The sequence below is a fragment of the Pogoniulus pusillus genome, chromosome 38 (genome assembly GCF_015220805.1).
Source record: "Pogoniulus pusillus isolate bPogPus1 chromosome 38, bPogPus1.pri, whole genome shotgun sequence".
Classification (NCBI taxonomy): domain Eukaryota; kingdom Metazoa; phylum Chordata; class Aves; order Piciformes; family Lybiidae; genus Pogoniulus; species Pogoniulus pusillus.
The window spans coordinates 4,062,262-4,079,462 of NC_087301.1; the positions used below are offsets into that span (position 1 = coordinate 4,062,262).

Below are 17,201 nucleotides of genomic sequence, written 5' to 3' on the forward strand. Positions count from 1 at the left end.
GTCTGCACCTACCTGAAGGGAGGCTGTAGCCAGGTGGGGTTGGGCTCTTCTGCCAGGCAACCAGCAACAGAACAAGGGGACACAGTCTTAAGTTACGCCAGGGCAGGTTCTGGCTGGATGCTAGGAGGAAGTTGTTGGCAAAGTGATTGGCATTGGAATGGGCTGCCCAGGGAGGTGGTGGAGTTGCTGTCCCTGGACACCTCCAGGGATCTGGAAGTGTTCAAGCAAAGCCTGGATGGGCACTTAGTGCCATGGTCTAATTGACTGGCCAGGGCTGGGTGCTAGGTTGGGCTGGATGAACTTGGAGGTCTCTTCCAACCTGCTTGATTCTATGAACTCCATTAAGGATACATCATAGGATCAAGCAGGTTGGAAGAGACCTCCAAGATCAGTCCAACCTATTGCCCAGCCCTGGCCAATCAACCAGACCATGGCACTAAGTGCCCCAGCCAGGCTTGGCTTCAACACCTCCAGCCACAGCCACTCCACCACCTCCCTGGGCAGCCCATTCCAATGCCAATCACTCTTTCTGACAATAATTTCCTCCTAACATCCAGCCTAGACCTGCCCTGGCACAGCTTGAGACTGTGTCCCCTTGTTCTGTTACTGGTTGCTTGGCAGCAGAGCCCAACCCCACCTGGCTACAATCTCCCTTCAGGTAGCTGTAAATTACCAGCACCCTCAATCTAAACAAGACACGCAGAAAGTGGAAATTTAAAACATATCCATCCCAGAAGAATCTTCATTTCCCTCTGCCCTTGTACAAATGTTAAATCCCAATCCCTCACCTGGAGCTAATTCATCTTTCCCCCAAAATGCTCAAGTCCACCATAAACACAGCAGAAAGCTCTGAAAGGTCTGACCATGGCTTCAGGAGAAGCCACTACACATTCTAAAAGGCTTCCTGTGCTATCTGGCAGAGAAGAAATAACTGAACCCAGACCATGGTGTGCCATGAGCCTCACTCTTTGAGGACAAATTCAATTACTTCAGACCTGCTGGATCACACAGTGGATAGAGAAGAGGAGCATCATTTAGTGCAGGGGATTACTGCAGTGTGCTGCCAGCTCCTCATCTGGTGTTACAGAAGCACTTGGAGGACTCAAGGACTGGTGGATCCGGGTGCCATATCAAACCCTTCTGCTCTCCAGCCTGCTAAATCTCCCTGGCTCTGTTGCAAACAGGCTCAGGCAAGCTCCTGCAGCAGCCCTTGCCTCTGCTCCCCAGTGCATGCATCCTGCACAGGGATCTGCACATCTGTACACTCACAACCTCCCAGGGAACCTGAAAGCTTCACTGGAGTGCTGGAAAGGCCTCTGACAAGTCTGCAGTGGGAAGCAGGATGTAACCACACACACAGAGTCCATTTGCTACCTACTCAAACAACTTGACCATAATCACCTGACTGTGGAGGCACTTACGTGAAAGATGCTACAAAAGAGCTCAATTTTGGTTTGCTCTTCCCCCCCCATTGCCACAAAGCTCCACTCACTTCCATAATTGAACCTTTAGCAACAAAGGAGCTCTAACAAATGAAGCAATTCCTGGTGAAGCTTGGACCCTAAATCCACACAGACAACAGCTCTTGGACTGAGCTCAAAAACACATCCCCTGCTTAAATCCTTGTCTCAGGCCACTTAAATACCTTGAAGTATTAGGTGCATTAGAGACACCTGGGAGAGAACAAGGATGGCAAACAGGCTGAGATCACTCCAAGGAGGAGAAGATGCTAATTATACTGCTGCTAGAATGGAACCACTGGGGTAGAGAAAACAGTGAAGAGAGAGAAGTGGTGCAAAAGCAGGTCTCTATTTAATCAGTGGTGAGCCCTCCGCCCGAGAGGGGAAGAGGAGATTACATCAGGGCTGTGACAGGCAATCAATGAACAATCATTTAACAGTTACAATATTACTAACTTAAGCAAAATGTGTTTTTGCAAATGGCAATCTCTCCCTTCTGCTGATAAAAGCCCTAATTCAATTGTCTTCAATGCATCAACATCAAATAGTGACAGGGAAAAGGGGAAAAAAAATTGGATGCCACCGTCCAGAAGGAAACAGCCTTTGATTCCACAGAGGCAGGCCAAAGGGGTGACAGCAGATCAGGCAAGGCTGCAGGATGGCCAAGCACCCAGAAGGGGCAGGCAGCACAGTCCTTTCAGAGGCTCAAGGGCCTGGCAGAGCAGAATCAGCAGCCTCCCTGCCCCAATCCCTGCTTGGTGTCACAGAACTGTAGACACTGGAAGGGACCTCCAGAGATCATCCAGACCAACCTCCCTGCAAAGGCAGGATCACCCAAGGTAGTTCACTCAGGAATGCATTCAGGTGAGTTTGGAAAGTCTCCAGAGAAGGAGAATCCACAACCTCTCTGGGCAGCCTGCTGTCACCCTCACTGCCAAGATTCTCCTCATGTTGAGCTGAAACCTTCTCTGTTCCAGTTTGTGTCCATTGCTTCTTGTCTTACTGCTGCTGACCACCCAGAGGAGATTGGTCCCAGGTTTCAAGGTGCAGCACTTCACTGCATTTTCTTGCCACTGCTCCTTTTCCACTTCTGCCTTGCTTTGCAGCTCTAAGGCTGGCAAGGAGCTAGGTATTAGGTGAAAGTAACCTGGAGCATGCCACATGCAGTAGTTAACACCTCAGTAACTCACAGAATGGCAATGGTGCCTCTCTATCTTTCTCCTTGAGTTTGGTCAACATGCCCCAGGTGGTGGCATAAGGGATCACAGACTCCTAGAATCAGTCAGGGTTGGAAGGGACCACAAGGATCATCTAGTTCCAACCCCCCTGCCACAGGCAGGGACACCTTACCCTAGAGCAGGCTGGCCAGAGCCACCAGGATCTGTGGTTGCAGCCTCCTTTATCTTTGCAGACACATGCTGGAAGCTTTGAAGGTTGCTATGTCTTATGGGAGAGGTCTCATGAAAGGAGGTCTGATGAAAGCAGAAGCCTTTCAATCACCATGAGCACATCCAGGAACCAGCTTTCTCAGAGAGAGGAAAACCAGGGCCAGGGCAAAGGGAAAGGGAGAGCACTTGCTGGAGAAGTCAGATGGGGAAGGCAGGCATCAGGGATGAAAGGACTGTACTGAAGTTTAGTGCACAGGAAACTCTGGAGCTGTTCTCTAGGATCATTGCCCATAAGGAGCATAACTTCCCTGCCTCATTCAGCCAATACAAGACTCCATTCACAGTGAGTCCCCTGCAAGGGGTCTGCACATTCCCAGTCACCTCCTGCCCTCCGTGGGGAGCAACTCTAGCCAAGATATTTCAAGTCGCAGCTGTAAGGTCATGCTAGAAGCATGAACATAGCTTGTACTGCCTGTTCTTGTCCTAACAGCAATGGGAAGAGAGGATTCTTTAACTGTTGGTCTTACAAAAGAGTCGTCCTCTCAAGCAAAAACTGAGCAAGGTGACAGTTCAGCACATACTGCACTGTGCCATTATGGGCTGAGATTCTGGTCAAGACCTACAAATGAGCTCAGCTGACACTGACCAAATCCCTTCTAAACCATAGCCCAAAGCCTTGCTGCGTTTTGTATCCTCTCCAGACACACAGCAAAAAGAAATGTAAAAAAAATAAAAAAGAAGGAAAATAAAACAACAGCAAAAGCAAGGGATTGATAAGAGAAGTGAGAGTCCAGCAGAGGGCTAGGAGGATGATGAGGGGACTGGAGCACTGCCTGATGAGGAGAGGCTGAGGGACCTGGGGCTGCTTAGTCTGGAGAAGAGAAGACTGAGAGGAGATTTAATCAATGCTTATCAGTATCTGAGGGCTGGGGGTCAGGCTCTGCTCACTGCTCTCTGGGATAGGACAAGCAGCAATGGATGGAAGCTGCAGCACAGGAGGTTCCAGCTCAACACAAGGGAGAACTTCTTGACTGGAAGGCTCCCAGAGCCCTGGCACAGGCTGCCCAGAGAGGCTGTGGAGTCTCCTTCTCTGGAGCCTTTCCAGGCCTGTCTGGATGTGTTCCTGTGTGCCCTGAATTAGATTGTGTGGTCCTGCTCCAGCAGAGGGTTTGAACTGGATGATCAGTTTGGGTCCCTTCCTACCCCTCACATCCTGTGAGCTTGTGAAAGATTGGAAGGTCAATAACCACCATCCTAAAAACCTTGTTTCCCTTCTTGATTCATGCTGTGTTTACCCACACCAAACCTCCACAGCCTGCAGGTGACCTAAAAGAACTCTGCAAGACATTATCATTTCAATGCAAACCCAGCAAACGTACCAAGTCCTGTGTCATTTGCTCCTGTGCTTCAGTGTAAGGCTGTGCAAAACTGAAGCATGCCTGTGCAAAACTGAAGCATGCCTTTCCATCACCTGCACTTATCTAGCTTGAGCACCCAGCCACAGAACCACATCCTGCATTCGTGCCTTTGGCTAGCAGAACTCTCTTCCCCTGGTTAAGTACTTACAGCCAGTAATGAAATCAACCCTTAACCTCCTCTTTGTTAAAAGCAACAGATTGAGCTTCAGCCTCTCTCTCCAGCACGCTTTACAGACTTCACATCATCCTTGTAGTTCTTTTGTTATCTCCTGCCAGTTTGCCAACATCATTTTTAAGGTATAGATGCCATGACTGCACAGAATGCTTTTCCTACTCATATTCATTATTGCTTTGCTTAGACAGCCAAAGATAGCATTAACACTCCTGAGAATTCACAGCACACTACAAGACCAGCTAGTTATTGATAAGATAATGAAATTAAGCTCCAGCTTCTCACCTTGACTCCCAGGGGTTCCCCTCTCCAAGTGTGGGTTTTACTCCCTGCTCTCGTTAGGGTGGATTAGTAAAGTTATCACAGACCAGCCCTGCTGCAGGAGCTACCTCTGCATCTTCCCTTTCCCTGCTACAAATGCAAGATAAAACTTGACTCAGCTTCATGCCCTGCTGCACTCTCCTGTCTCTCACAGGGTGAGAACACAAGTTACCTTGGCTCTGAGGACACCGAGCTGTGTGGATGCCATCCAGAGGGACCTGGACAGGCTGCAGAGGTGGGCACAAACCAACCTCAGGAGGTTCAACAAGACCAAGTGCAAGGTCCTGCAGCTGGGTTGAGGCAATCCCTAGCACAAATCCAGGCTGGGCAGGGAGTGGCTGGAGAGCAGCCCTGAGGAGAGGGGCTTGGGGGTGCTGCTGGAGGAGAAGCTCAGCAGGAGCCAGCAGTGTGCACTTGCAGCCCAGAGAGCCAAGCAGAGCCTGGGCTGCAGCAGCAGCAGTGTGGCCAGCATCTGGCCAGCAGGGCCAGGGAGGGGATTCTCCCCCTCTGCTCTGCTGAGACCCCACCTGGAGTCCTGCATCCAGTTCTGGAGCCCCTGGGACAAGAGGGACATGGAGATGCTGGAGTGTGTCCAGAGCAGGGCCAGGAGGATGCTGAGAGGCTGCAGCAGCTCTGCTGTGAGCACAGCCTGAAAGAGTTGGGGCTGTGCAGGCTGGAGCAGAGGAGGCTCCCAGGTGACCTTCTTGTGGCCTGCCAGGATCTGAAGGAGGCTACAAAAAACCTGGGAAGGGACTTTTTAGGCTGTGAGGGAGTTGCAGGAGTGGGGGGAATGGAGCAAAGCTGGAGGTGAGGAGGAAGTTGTTGAGCAGGAGAGTGGTGAGAGGCTGGAATGGGTTGCCCAGGGAGGTGGTTGAGGCCCCATGGCTGGAGGTGTTCCTGGAGGCCCCAAGTCCCTCTCCTCAGGGCTGCTCTCCAGCCACTCACTGTCCAGCCTGGATTTGTGCTTGTAGCTCAGCACATACCTCAGATCCTCCTTCCAGAGACATGCTGCAGCTTCTCTGACACCAGGAGGACAAGGAGCTGGGACCTTCCAGAGCCAGCAGAAGCTCTCACCCCACACCCACAAGGTACATTTTGGGCACTGCTGCCAGCACGTTGCAGACTCACACCACGGCACCAGCGTCTGATGCCAGATGGAAATTGCCAACTCATCCAGCATTTGAAGGGATCTAGACCCAGGGATTTGCTTTAAGAAGCTTTCTCCCAGCCTTACCAGTTGGAAGCTAATATTTGGGGGATTTTTTTCACCAACAGTCACGGGAGGAAGAAAAAAAAACCACTACCCACAACAACATTTGTCACAGAAAATGTGCAAGCACTGACATCTTAAGACAAAAATGATGCAGATTTCTCAACTGTTCCCTGCCCATTATGGAAATACATTCTTAGGGACTATTAAATATGGGGATTATTGACTGGATGAGCAGCAGCTCAATGGACTTGCTTGCAAATATGTCTTTAGACAGTTCTTAAAATGCAGATTAATTACCTAACAGACCAGAACACTTTTTGCTTTGCTTTGAGGGTTTTTTTTTTCCTACAGATTTTCTAATGATCTCTTGCATAAACAAAGATCCACTTTTGTTTGCATTTGCATTGGCTGGGATGCTCTTCAATAACTAAACAGTGACTGAGGAAGACTTAAATCTTGTTTAACACTCAACAGGAGCAGAACAAAAAAAGGGATGTCAGTGTAAATCACCATAAAACATAGCTCCTTGAAGTCCAACCACCAGAACACCACCAGGCCCTGCTTCCCAAGCTCAAAACTTCACATAGCATGGTTTAGGTTGGATGGGACATACAATAGAGTCTGAAAGTGTCATAGAATCAGTCAGGGTTGGAAGGGACCACAAAGATCAGCCAGTTTCAACCCCCCTGCCACAGGCAGGGACACCTCACACTAGATCAGGCTGTCCAGAGCCTCATCCAGCCTGGCCTTAAACATATACAAGGATGGGGCCTCAACCACCTCCCTGGGCAACCCATTCCAGGCTCTCACCACTCTCATGTTGAACAGCTTCTTCCTAACATCCATTTGGGATGCACCCATTTCCAGTTTTATTCCATTCCCCCCAGTCCTATTACTGCCTGACATCCTAGAAAGTCCCTCCCCAGCCTTCTTGTAGCCCCCTTAAGATACTAAAGGGCCACAATAAGATCACCTGGGAGTCTTCTCCTCTCCAGACTGAACAGCCTCAACTCCCTCAGTCTCTCCTCATAGCAGAGCAGCTCCAGCCCTCTTCTCATCCTTGTGGCCCTTTCCTGGACACCTTCCAGCACATTCTTGTCCCTCTTAAACTGGAGAGCCCAGAACTGGACACATGAGAAGGCTGCAGCTGGTGGAGGCACCGCACTGAGCTCTGCTGCTGTCCTCACCCACTAATTCCTCTGTGCTGCTCGGAACCCTTAAGTCAGAATTTAAAGAACCCCTCTGGATCTTAAATTTGCCACTGATTTCGGAGTGAGCACAGTGGTCATTTTCCCAGCAAGGGTAATTAACATGCTATTTGTAAACTGTGTTTTCACCTTCCAAAGACTCCCTTTCTTTTTGTCTTTCCTGATGGGTTAAAATGGATATCAAACCCAATCCAAAGGGAGTGTGAAACATTATTATTCCACCTTCACACCCACTTTCCCTTGGTGTGAACAATAATGCAAACTGCAAGACAGTGATGAATTGGACCTGGAGAAGACCAGATGCTCTGTGAACATTAGCACAGTCTCTGCCCCAAACATTTTTCAGTCTAAAAAGAGATGTGATAGCCTGCTTTCAAAGCTGTCCATGCACACACACAGTCTTTTAACACCAGATGTTACCAGATCACACACAAGGTGGAGCAAAAATGGATTACAAGTAGAGATGGAGCAAGAAAACAGCGAGGGCAAACAATGAGTGTGGGTAGAGCACAATATGTTTTGATCAACCTTTTGTAGGTTAAAAAAGGCAGTTTTGGCTCGTGGAAGTTTGCAGATCAGCACTGGTTTCAATGAATTGTGTAGCAGAAGTGCTGTCCTGCACTGAAGTGTTTGCTGCCAGGCTCTGCCTGAAGGGCTGTTACTTCCCAGCCCTGCCACATCACTCAAGATGAACCACATCAAGAGCAACTCTATCAGACACAGCAATTTGCTTCTTCATTGTTGTCTGTGGAGGGGAAGCACTGGGCTGGTGCCCAACGTGAATCTTATCAGCGATGACCACCCTTGCAAACCCTCTGGCTCTGAGCAGGGCCAGAGAGCCACTAACACCCCCTGCCCCCCACCCCCTCTGTACCAAACTGAAATGCATTCCTCAGAAAAATGTCAGCTTCTGTCACCACAGCAAAAAATGCCAAGGTTTCAGCAGACAGCTAAGGCTGAGCTAAATGTTTCAGGGACTTTGAACAACTCATTCCCTCCTGATCAGGTCCAGAAAAATGACAGAATCACAGAACTGTTTGGGTTGGAAAAGCTCTCTTAAGGTCATCGAGTCCAACTGTCAGCCTGACACCACCATGGCCATTAAACCAGGTGCCACGGCCACGCATTTCTTCAGTGCCTCCAGGGAGACTCCACCACCTCCCTGGGCAGCCTCTTCCAATTCCTAACCACTCTTGCAGCAAAGACCTTTTTCCTAATCTCCATTTTAACCCTCTCCTGACACAATTCCACTGAGAGGCCATTTCCTCTCCCTCTCTCACCTGACACTAGAGAGAGCAGACCAGTCCCCACCTCACTGCAACCTCCTTTCGGGGAGTTGTAGAGAGCAATGAGGTCTCCCCTCAGCCTCCTCTTCTCCAGACTAACCAACTCCAGCTCTCTCAGCTGCTCCTCACCAGACCTGTTCTCCAGACCCTTCACCAGCTTCTCTGGACACACTTCAGCACTTCAATGTCAGATAGAATCATAGAATCAACCAGGTTGGAAAAGACCTCCAAGATCAACTTAGCACCCACTCCTATGCAATCAACCAGACCATGGCACTCAGTGCCCCAGCCAGGCTTTGCTTCAACACCTCCAGCCACAGCCACTCCACCACCTCCCTGGGCAGCACATTCCAATGCCAATCACTCTCTGCCAACAACTTCCTAACAACATCCAGCCTATGCCTGCCCTGGCACAACTCAAGGCTGTGTCCCCTTGTCCTGTTGCTGGTTGCCTGGGACAAGAGACCAGCCCCAACCTGGTCCACTGGGGAAGGAGAGCAGAGTGCAGAGCCACAGTCCTGTAGCAGAAGCAGTTTTCCACCAAGGTGCAATCACACAGCTCATCAGGCTGCAATGTTAATGATGTAAATTGCATCAGGTGGAGCCAAGGGAAGGCTCCATGGTGGCTCTCCCAGGGGACAGGCTGCACAGAGAGAACTGTTCCCCATCAATCAGCCTTCCCTCCTCCCCGACACAGACTCCATGTCAGGTTCAGAAAGTAAAAGCTTGCTTTTTCTTAAAAATAGCAAAATCTATAAGGAGCTGAGCACATGCCTGAGTGGGTGGGAAATTAGTATTATTATTACTTTGTGCTCACAGGGTCCAAGACCTCAGATGACTTGTTTGTGCCCAGAATGAATTTTTGCAGACTCATTATAAACTCTGGCAAAACAGGGTTTATAAGGTCAGGGAAGAATTTCCATTAACTGTAGCCTGGCTAGGGATTGCCAGCATGATCTATTCCTCTCATTTATGCATATGCAGTAAGGCCAAGATGAAGCTCCTTTGCTTTATTTCCACATCATTGTGCTGATGCTGAGCTAACCAAATAAACAAACCAAAGAGTGAGTGGAGAAGAGGGAGAGGAAGAGAGAGACTTAAGGAACAGAGCTGTGCCTGGCTCACCGTCTCCTGAAGGATGCAAATACATTCTGCAGGAGATCTCAGCAGAGAGGAAAATCCCCCTGTGCTGACTGGGTGCTCAGTTAGGGCATTGCTGCTCCCATGCAAAGGGTGGTCAGAACAAAAATTGTTACCCTGCCACCTGACTGAGATCTGGCTTGGGGATTTGCAATAAAGCAGAAGCACAGAGCCTCTGGGCTCTTGAATCTCCTTCCCACCACAGTGAGACCACAACCTCTTTTAAAGCTGCATTTTAGGCATTTAACAGTAACTCTCCCCTCCAAACACCTCCCAAGTCTTTGGGTAGGATACACTGCAGGTCTGACTTGAAGATCCTAGAGGTCTTTTCCAACCTGGTTAATTCTGTGAAATCAGCCCTGTAGATGGACAGCTTATGTCTTGGCTCCTTCTGTGATGAATCAATAGCATGGTATCTATCACCCTGAAAAACCACGACAGGCAAGGAGGAGCTCACCAGGACTCAGCAAACTTCCCCTGGAGTCATTCAAAGCCAGCCAACCCAGCTGGATGCTAGCACAGTCTGAATGCCCAAAGCCCCTGCTCCAGCCAAAGCAGCACCCTGGCTCCAGCAGCAATGAATCCCTGATCAGATGCAAAAGGCTTTGGTGAGAGCTGTCACTACGTCACTGCAGACATCTCTCTCCACAGAGGCTCTAGGCCACACAATTCCCAAGATGGACAGCACTGTTTGCCAGATGAGAGCATCTCCTGCATCTCCCTTTCACCTGCAGCTTGTCCACACAGCCACAGGGCCTTGGCAGCTGCTCACACACACTGCTTCATGCTCATGCACCTTCTCCTGGCAGAATCCCACAGAGCAGCCTGGCTACATCGTATGGGAAAGATTCACTCAAAGGATTCCTTTTTCACATGCTGATAAAACTCGAGTCTGAGATACACTCTGCTGCCACAGTGGCGGTGGCACGCTCCAATCCAGCAGCCTTGCCTCTTCATTCTTTCAGATGAAAGCAACCCCTTTCTATTGGCACACTCTGATCCACTTCCACCTCCAAATCATTAAAGATAATAAATAAGCCTAGCCTCAGTGAGGGACCTTCACACAATCCCCTGTCTGTGCTCGGGTCAGCATTCCTCCAGTGCATTTCTATTCTCTACACCTCAACGAGGCATCGTTTGGGAGCGGGTGAGGCGCAGAGCATGGAGAGCAGCACCGGGAGCAGCACTGGGCCGGTCGGGGCAGCAGGGGCTCAGCGTGGAGGTTCGTGCAGCAGTTCTGGCGAGCAGGGAAAAGTCTCTCCCAGCTCTCCAGGTCAGTCCTAACCACGCCCTGGGCAGCACGGTGAGTACTCGACGGCAAGCAAGGGTTGTGGTCCTAGCAGGTGAATAGGCGCCGCTTACCCACGGAAAGCTCCGAGGGAGCCGCCGAAGGTAGAAGCAGCCGTGCAGCCCTTGGGGCTGTGAGTAACAGCTCGACCCCTCTCCTGGGGTGGAGATAGGAGACAAACCTGCCTGCAAAAGGTGTGCTTAGGTAGAGGACCTCCTGCAGCAAGTGGCTGAGCTGCAGGAGACAGTCAAAAAGGTTGTGTAGTATAAGGGAGGCAGAAATGGAGATAGACAACTGGATTCAAGTGCAGGCTGCACTGGACCCACAGCCTGGGGCCAAACAGTCCCAAACTCCCTCACCAGCACAGCCAGAAACAGGGAAAGTCAGCAAGGGTGGGGAATGGCAAATTGCAAGGACTAGAACAAGCAGCAGGAAGAAACCTCCATCGGTCAGACCCTGCAGAACTGATTGACGGCTCAGCAGACGGAGGGGGCACAAGGAGGCTGCATCAGACCCAAGCAGGACATCCTGATCAGTTCCCTGTTGTATAACTACTTCAGCCACAAAGAAAAAGCAACAGGTGGAGACAGCTCTCTGCATGAGAGGTGACCGTTTGCATCCCTCCCCACAAGCTACAGAGGTGTGCTGCTTGTCAGGGTTTACTGAAGTCCATGAAGATCCACCTGGTGTTAGAAGAAGAGATGACAGAGCTTATGGGTGAGGATTAAAAGGAGAGCCAGGGAAAGTAACACCACAGTGTCACAACCTGCTGTAGGCCACCTGACCAAGAAGCAGTGCTGAGTGGATGAGGCCCTCTACAAACAGATAAGAGCAGCTTTACATTCACAAACCCTGCTCCTTGTGGAAGATTTCAACCACCCCAAAGACAGTGAAAAATCAATATCCACGAACCAGGAACATCAGCACACCTTTACAAAGGGCAAGACACTGACCACTTGCACAGGCTTAGTCCCAGCTGAATACAAAATAAAGCTTAAACCATCTCCAAAGAAAATGAAGTTTCTTGGATGAAGGAATTCTTTTCTCTCTCTAGAGCCCAAGAATGTCTGTTCCTAAGCATACATCTGCTCCTTCCCAGTCCTTCATCACCTCTGTAATCTCCTGCTCCTCCTTTTCCTCCACTGACACAAAAGCCCACCCACCCACACAGGTACTCAGCCCCACATGGGCTCAAGCACTGCCTGCACACCCAGTAAGAACACTCAGCTTCTCCTCCAGCTAACGGAGCACAAGACCTTTCCTGGGTCCTCTCTGGCTCTGGTCTCCCGGAGAAAGAGGAACCTAAACCAGCACAGTCTTGGTGGAAATCTTACCTTGCAGTCAGATGATTTCCCATCAGAACTCATGCAATCATCCAGCATCTAGCTGATGATCTTCCCCAAGCCCTGGGTAAGTTCTAGGTTCACTCACTGCTTTTCCACCAAGCAAAGAGCCCAGCAGGAGCACACACACAGGCAGAGGAGATGGGATTTCCTGACACACTTCAGCTTTCAGAATAGATAGTTTGGAGGCAGCACTGCACATACCTGCCTCACGGTTCCTTTGATGAGCTCTCTGAAGACCAGCTCCCTCGAATCATTTGCCATTCACCCACAGCCTGCTGCAGGCTCCTTGGCACCTGGGTATTCAGGCCTCTGCCAGCCCACATGACACTTGGGCTGCTTTTCCTTGCACATTTTGCAGAAGAAGTCGCCAGCAAGAAGCCTACAGCCAGCAGCACTGCTGCCTCTGTGCCCCTCTCAGAGCTGCAGGCAGCTGCTCTAAACCCTCCATTTAGGGCCAGCCTTTCACAGATGACTTCCCAGGCAGTTGTTGATGCCTTTATCAGCCTTGCTCCCTATCCTTCCTACTCCTCCAGGAAGAGCTCTGGGAGACACACCGCACCCTCACCCACAACCACTCATTTCGGGGTTCACCTTCCTCAGGCACTATGTCCCCATCACCAAGAGCAGAGGCACCATCACCCCAGGAGACAGCCCACAAAGGGTTAAGAGAAACAGCCACTTAAGGGGAGGGGGGGAAAGAACATTCTTCCTTGCAGTGCCAACACTCTAAAGCTCTCTTTCTGCTCAGCACAGCCTGTCAGCTCTCCTTCCCACACCCCAGGTAACAGTCTCCTCATTTCAGGGCAGTCATTCATGCCAGACATGGGGCAAAGAAGCACCTGCAGACCAGAGAGAGTCACACAGCAACTTCCCAAACTTCTGGCTTTGCTAATCAAGCCCAACTCTGAAATGGAAACCAACAGGGAAAGGTTCAGCTACTTACCATCTCTACCCAGATGGTTCCCTTCAAATATACAGCCTAATATGCATAAATACTACAGCAGACTTACATCAAGACAGTTTAAAAATGCCTTGGCACTGTGGGAGCCTCACTGCAGATTGCTGTCAGAGAGCACACTTCTACCCCTCTGCAAAATGAAGACATGGCAGAGGAGCACCGAGCACAGTTAACAGCCACCTCCTACCTGTGAGCACCCTAACACCCAGGGACCACAGGAGCAGCACCAGCCGCTCCGTGGGGACACTGCCTCGCCCCCAGGCTGCAGACCCTCAGCTCCCGGTTCAGAGCGGCAGGGACGGCTCTGCTCCTGCCTAACTGCAGCGGGCACATGCAGCCAGGATATTGCTGCTGAACGTCTGCTCGGAGACAGGGCTGTCTGCCTCGGAGAGACAAAGGGACTGGCTCCTGCTGAGGGCAAGCAGAGGATCCTGCCGCGGCGTGGGGCACCGGTGCCTAGCGGCGAGGCTGCCCAGGATGCAGTGGCAGTGCCAGGCGTCCCTCAGCATCTCCTGCTAGCGGAAGGGCCCCAGCGAGGCAGGGGCCCCAGATCCTCCAGCACCTCGCTGCAAAGGAGGCACGTGTGGGAGGTAAGCAAACCTCATCTACCTCAGGCTAACTTTCCTCAGGGTCGCAGCCTGCAGGTCTCAAGCCTACCCGGCTGGGAAAGAAAGCAGCCTGACAGAAGATGAGAGCTGCCCAGCACTTGAAGCATCTCTCACCTATGCAGAGCCCCCAGCCAGAGCCGCAGGCTATGCCGGAGCTGATGCATAAATAACACGGAACAAAGTTGGGCCTAGGAAGGGGCTTTCTGCGTGGAGTTTTCCCCCGCTGCTCAGAATCAAGGCTTGTGCTCATCACAGGAGCCCCTGCCAGCACCAAAGCCGCACGTCTGCGCACACAGCGAGCACCTCATGTATCCTAAGAGAAATTATTCGCAAGCACAGCTCCACTCAAATGCATTCCACGAACAACGAACCTGTTCTTCCCAATCTAAAGCCTGAGAAAAACAGCTGTTAAAATAGCATTTTCCTCACTGCCTGCAACTGTAGCACGCATCCTGGGAACACAGCAGCCTGCAAGTGCAGCCGGGGAGCAGCCAGCCCCGCACCTCTCCTCCCGTCGCTGCCCACCGCACACTTCCACATGCTGCAGACATCCCAGGAATCGTCCCCAGGTTATCCACGGCCGCTCGAAGCCATACAGTGCCCCCGCTCCCCGCACTCTTTGAACTTCAGCTTTCCCGAAAGCTGGAGTGTGACGTTCCGCAACTCCTGCAACACCGAGAAGGCTGCGTCCGCCAGCAGCCCCCGCAAAGGGCTGGCAGCAGCAAAGTCCTTTAGCGATGGGAGCGGGAGGACGGGGACTACTGCTGCGGGCAACCACCGCCAGCCCGGCACATCGCGGCTCCCGCTCGCACCTCACTGCCGGCGGCTGAGGCTGCTCGGAGCTCTGCGGCGGTGGGCGAGCGGCTCTCCCCGGGGAGCGGTGCGGACGGCGGGACCAGCATCCCGCGGGGGACGCCGGCCGGTGCTCCCGCCCCCCGGGAGAGGTACTGCCGGTTTGGGGGCGCGGGGCGGGGGAGGGGTGTGCAAGATACGACGCTGGGCAGCGGGACCCCTCCGCCCCTTCCCCACGCTCCCTCCGGCAGGACGCGGGGATGCCCAACCCTCTCGCTGCGGTGGCCCACGGGCGGCTCTTACCTGGGCTGGGCGGCGCGGCTCTGCCCGCGGCTGCTCCGGCCCCGCTCCGGCAGCGGCAGGTCCCCGGCGGCGAGCGGGGGAACTGCAAGGGGCGGGGGGCGGCTGGCGGGGCACGGCGCCGCGGGGCCGCGCCGCGGGAAGGGGCTGCCGGGCGCGGGAGCCCTCCCGTGGGCGTGCGGGGCAGCGCCGGGCAAGGATGCGGCGAGCGAGAGAGGCAGGACGGAGGGAGCACAGACAGCAGGGACAGAGGCAGCTGGGATGGCAGAAGGGCAGGGAACTGGGGAGGGAGTCGAGGACGGAAGGAAAACAGGGGAGGGTGGAAAGATGCAGGGACGCCGAGGAGGCAGGCAGCTGGAGGGGGCAGGGATAGAGGGCTGGGGAGGTAGGAGCTGGGGCAAGAATATGGGGCTGGGGAGGCAGGAGCTCGAGAACAGAGCGGGGGAAGAAGGGCAAAAGCCGGGATGGAGGGAGTTCAGGGAGCTAGAATGCTTGGAAGGTAGGGGAAGAAGGGCAAAAGCCGGGATGGAGGGAGTTCAGGGAGCTAGAATGCTTGGAAGGTAGAGGATGAAGGAGGGAGGGAACAGTGGGGTGTTGAAATTACTGCTTCTAAAATGGACCAGTTCTGCTAAGGCCAGACAGAGGCATTCCTGGGAGGGACGTTTGGAAAAGCTGTGCCTTCTCCCTGCGCATCCCAAACCCTTAACTGCTTTGAGGTTCTATGCTATTCGCCAGGGCCCTGACTCCCTCCATGCATCCTCCCCTGCTGTGCTGTCTGAGAAGGATGAAGGGTGAGCTACTTTTGCCCACAGCTCCTAAAACCTTGCTTGGGCCTGGAAGGGTGATGCATGGTAGGCAAGAGCACTGGGAAACTGGCAGGAGCAGAACAAACTGGACCAATCCTACAGCACAAGGCTGAGGGATGCAGCAGCAGACGGTCAGTTTCCTAAGCTGTGAGGTCCCTGTAGCCTTGTAATCCTCCAGCCTTCTCTGCTCCACTGCAGTTTTATTTCCCTGTTTGTTTGTTTGCAATAGCGAGAAAAGGAAAGCTTTAAAACCATCAATTAATTGGACTCTTGCATTAGGAGCAATGAACTATCATTTGACAGAAATTCATCTTCCCCCTCCTGCTGGGAAGAAATAAGCTGGAGGAAAAGAATCAGCTTCACAAGGGGAAAAAAAAACAACACCACACCAAAACCCACAAAGAACTGCAAAAAAAAAACCACCAATCTGCCTCTGCTTCAGAGACAAATTATTCATACAACACGTAGGTAACAGGCTCAGGGGGCTTGGAGCTCATCCCTTTTACACATCATTTCCCTCAGGTCCACAGCTACCAGTCAATTGCTTTGAGTGATCCCTGGGCCTCTGCACCACCGACCCTGCCCAACAGGCCCTCCAAGCACTCATTATTCTCAGAACCAAAGAGCATTTCCTTACCTCGGGCTTGTGTTTGCTTTTCATTTTTGATTGTGGCCCTCAAGGTTCATATTCCCTGTCGGGGAGCTTCCTGCTGGTGTCTGAGCAAAGGGCAGAGCAGGTGGCAGCAGCGCCAGGGGCTGGGAGCACGCAGCCTGGCTGGCAGAGCTGGGATTGCTCCCGCACAGAGCACACAGCCCCTCCGCAGCCTCAAGCAGTAGGAGCTGCCGAGCCCACCTCTCTCTGCCCTGCTGCCACACCTGAGTCTTGTGAGGCTTCCCCAGCTGTCCTGAGTTCTCAGCAGGGATGGGCAGTGAAAAGCCCTCCTTTTATCTCACCTGTGATGGGCAAACAAACGCCCAGCCCAATGAAACCCTCCCTCACCACACCACCAGGACTGACTGCATCCTGTGAGTCCTGCGAGACAGAGTGAGGAACAGCATGGCTGAGCTCAGTTCTGCTCCTTTCCCTCTGCCTTCTTTCTTCCTCCTCTGCTCTTGAAAAGCTCAAGATGCAGTTTTCCCCCCCCAAATCTCAGCAAAGATAGCTGGATTCCAATTATTTCCAGCTTAATTTGCTCTCTCTGGTTTCTGAGACAGTTGTGTTTTATTTAAAACCTTTTGGGATTTTTTTTTAATGCTTAAGATAATTTAGCAAGGGAACAAACAGGGTAGGAACTGTTGGCAAATAAATCTGGCTTGGTTTGGAAATAAGGATTCTAACCATAAGAGAGAAGGGGCTGGGAAACTGCCTCCTGATAGAAAGTGTTACGTGAGGAGAGGAGGGGGAGGGAAGGCATCCAACTAGTTTTAAAATAGAGTTTGGTCATTTTATGAATGAGCTTATCTGGCACAGTTGCCTGCAAAAGCAAAGGAGTTTGG

General features: G+C 52.0%; 1 protein-coding gene across 1 annotated transcript in view; it reads right to left on the reverse strand.

Annotated features, from left to right (window-relative positions):
* GRIK4 (glutamate ionotropic receptor kainate type subunit 4) overlaps positions 1 to 16,608 on the reverse strand; it is a 262,197-nt gene extending 245,589 nt beyond the window's left edge. The window contains 1 exon segment of the mRNA XM_064173386.1: positions 16,342 to 16,608. The gene's annotated coding sequence lies outside the window, so the exon portion shown is untranslated.
* Positions 16,609 to 17,201: the final 593 nt, after the last annotated feature.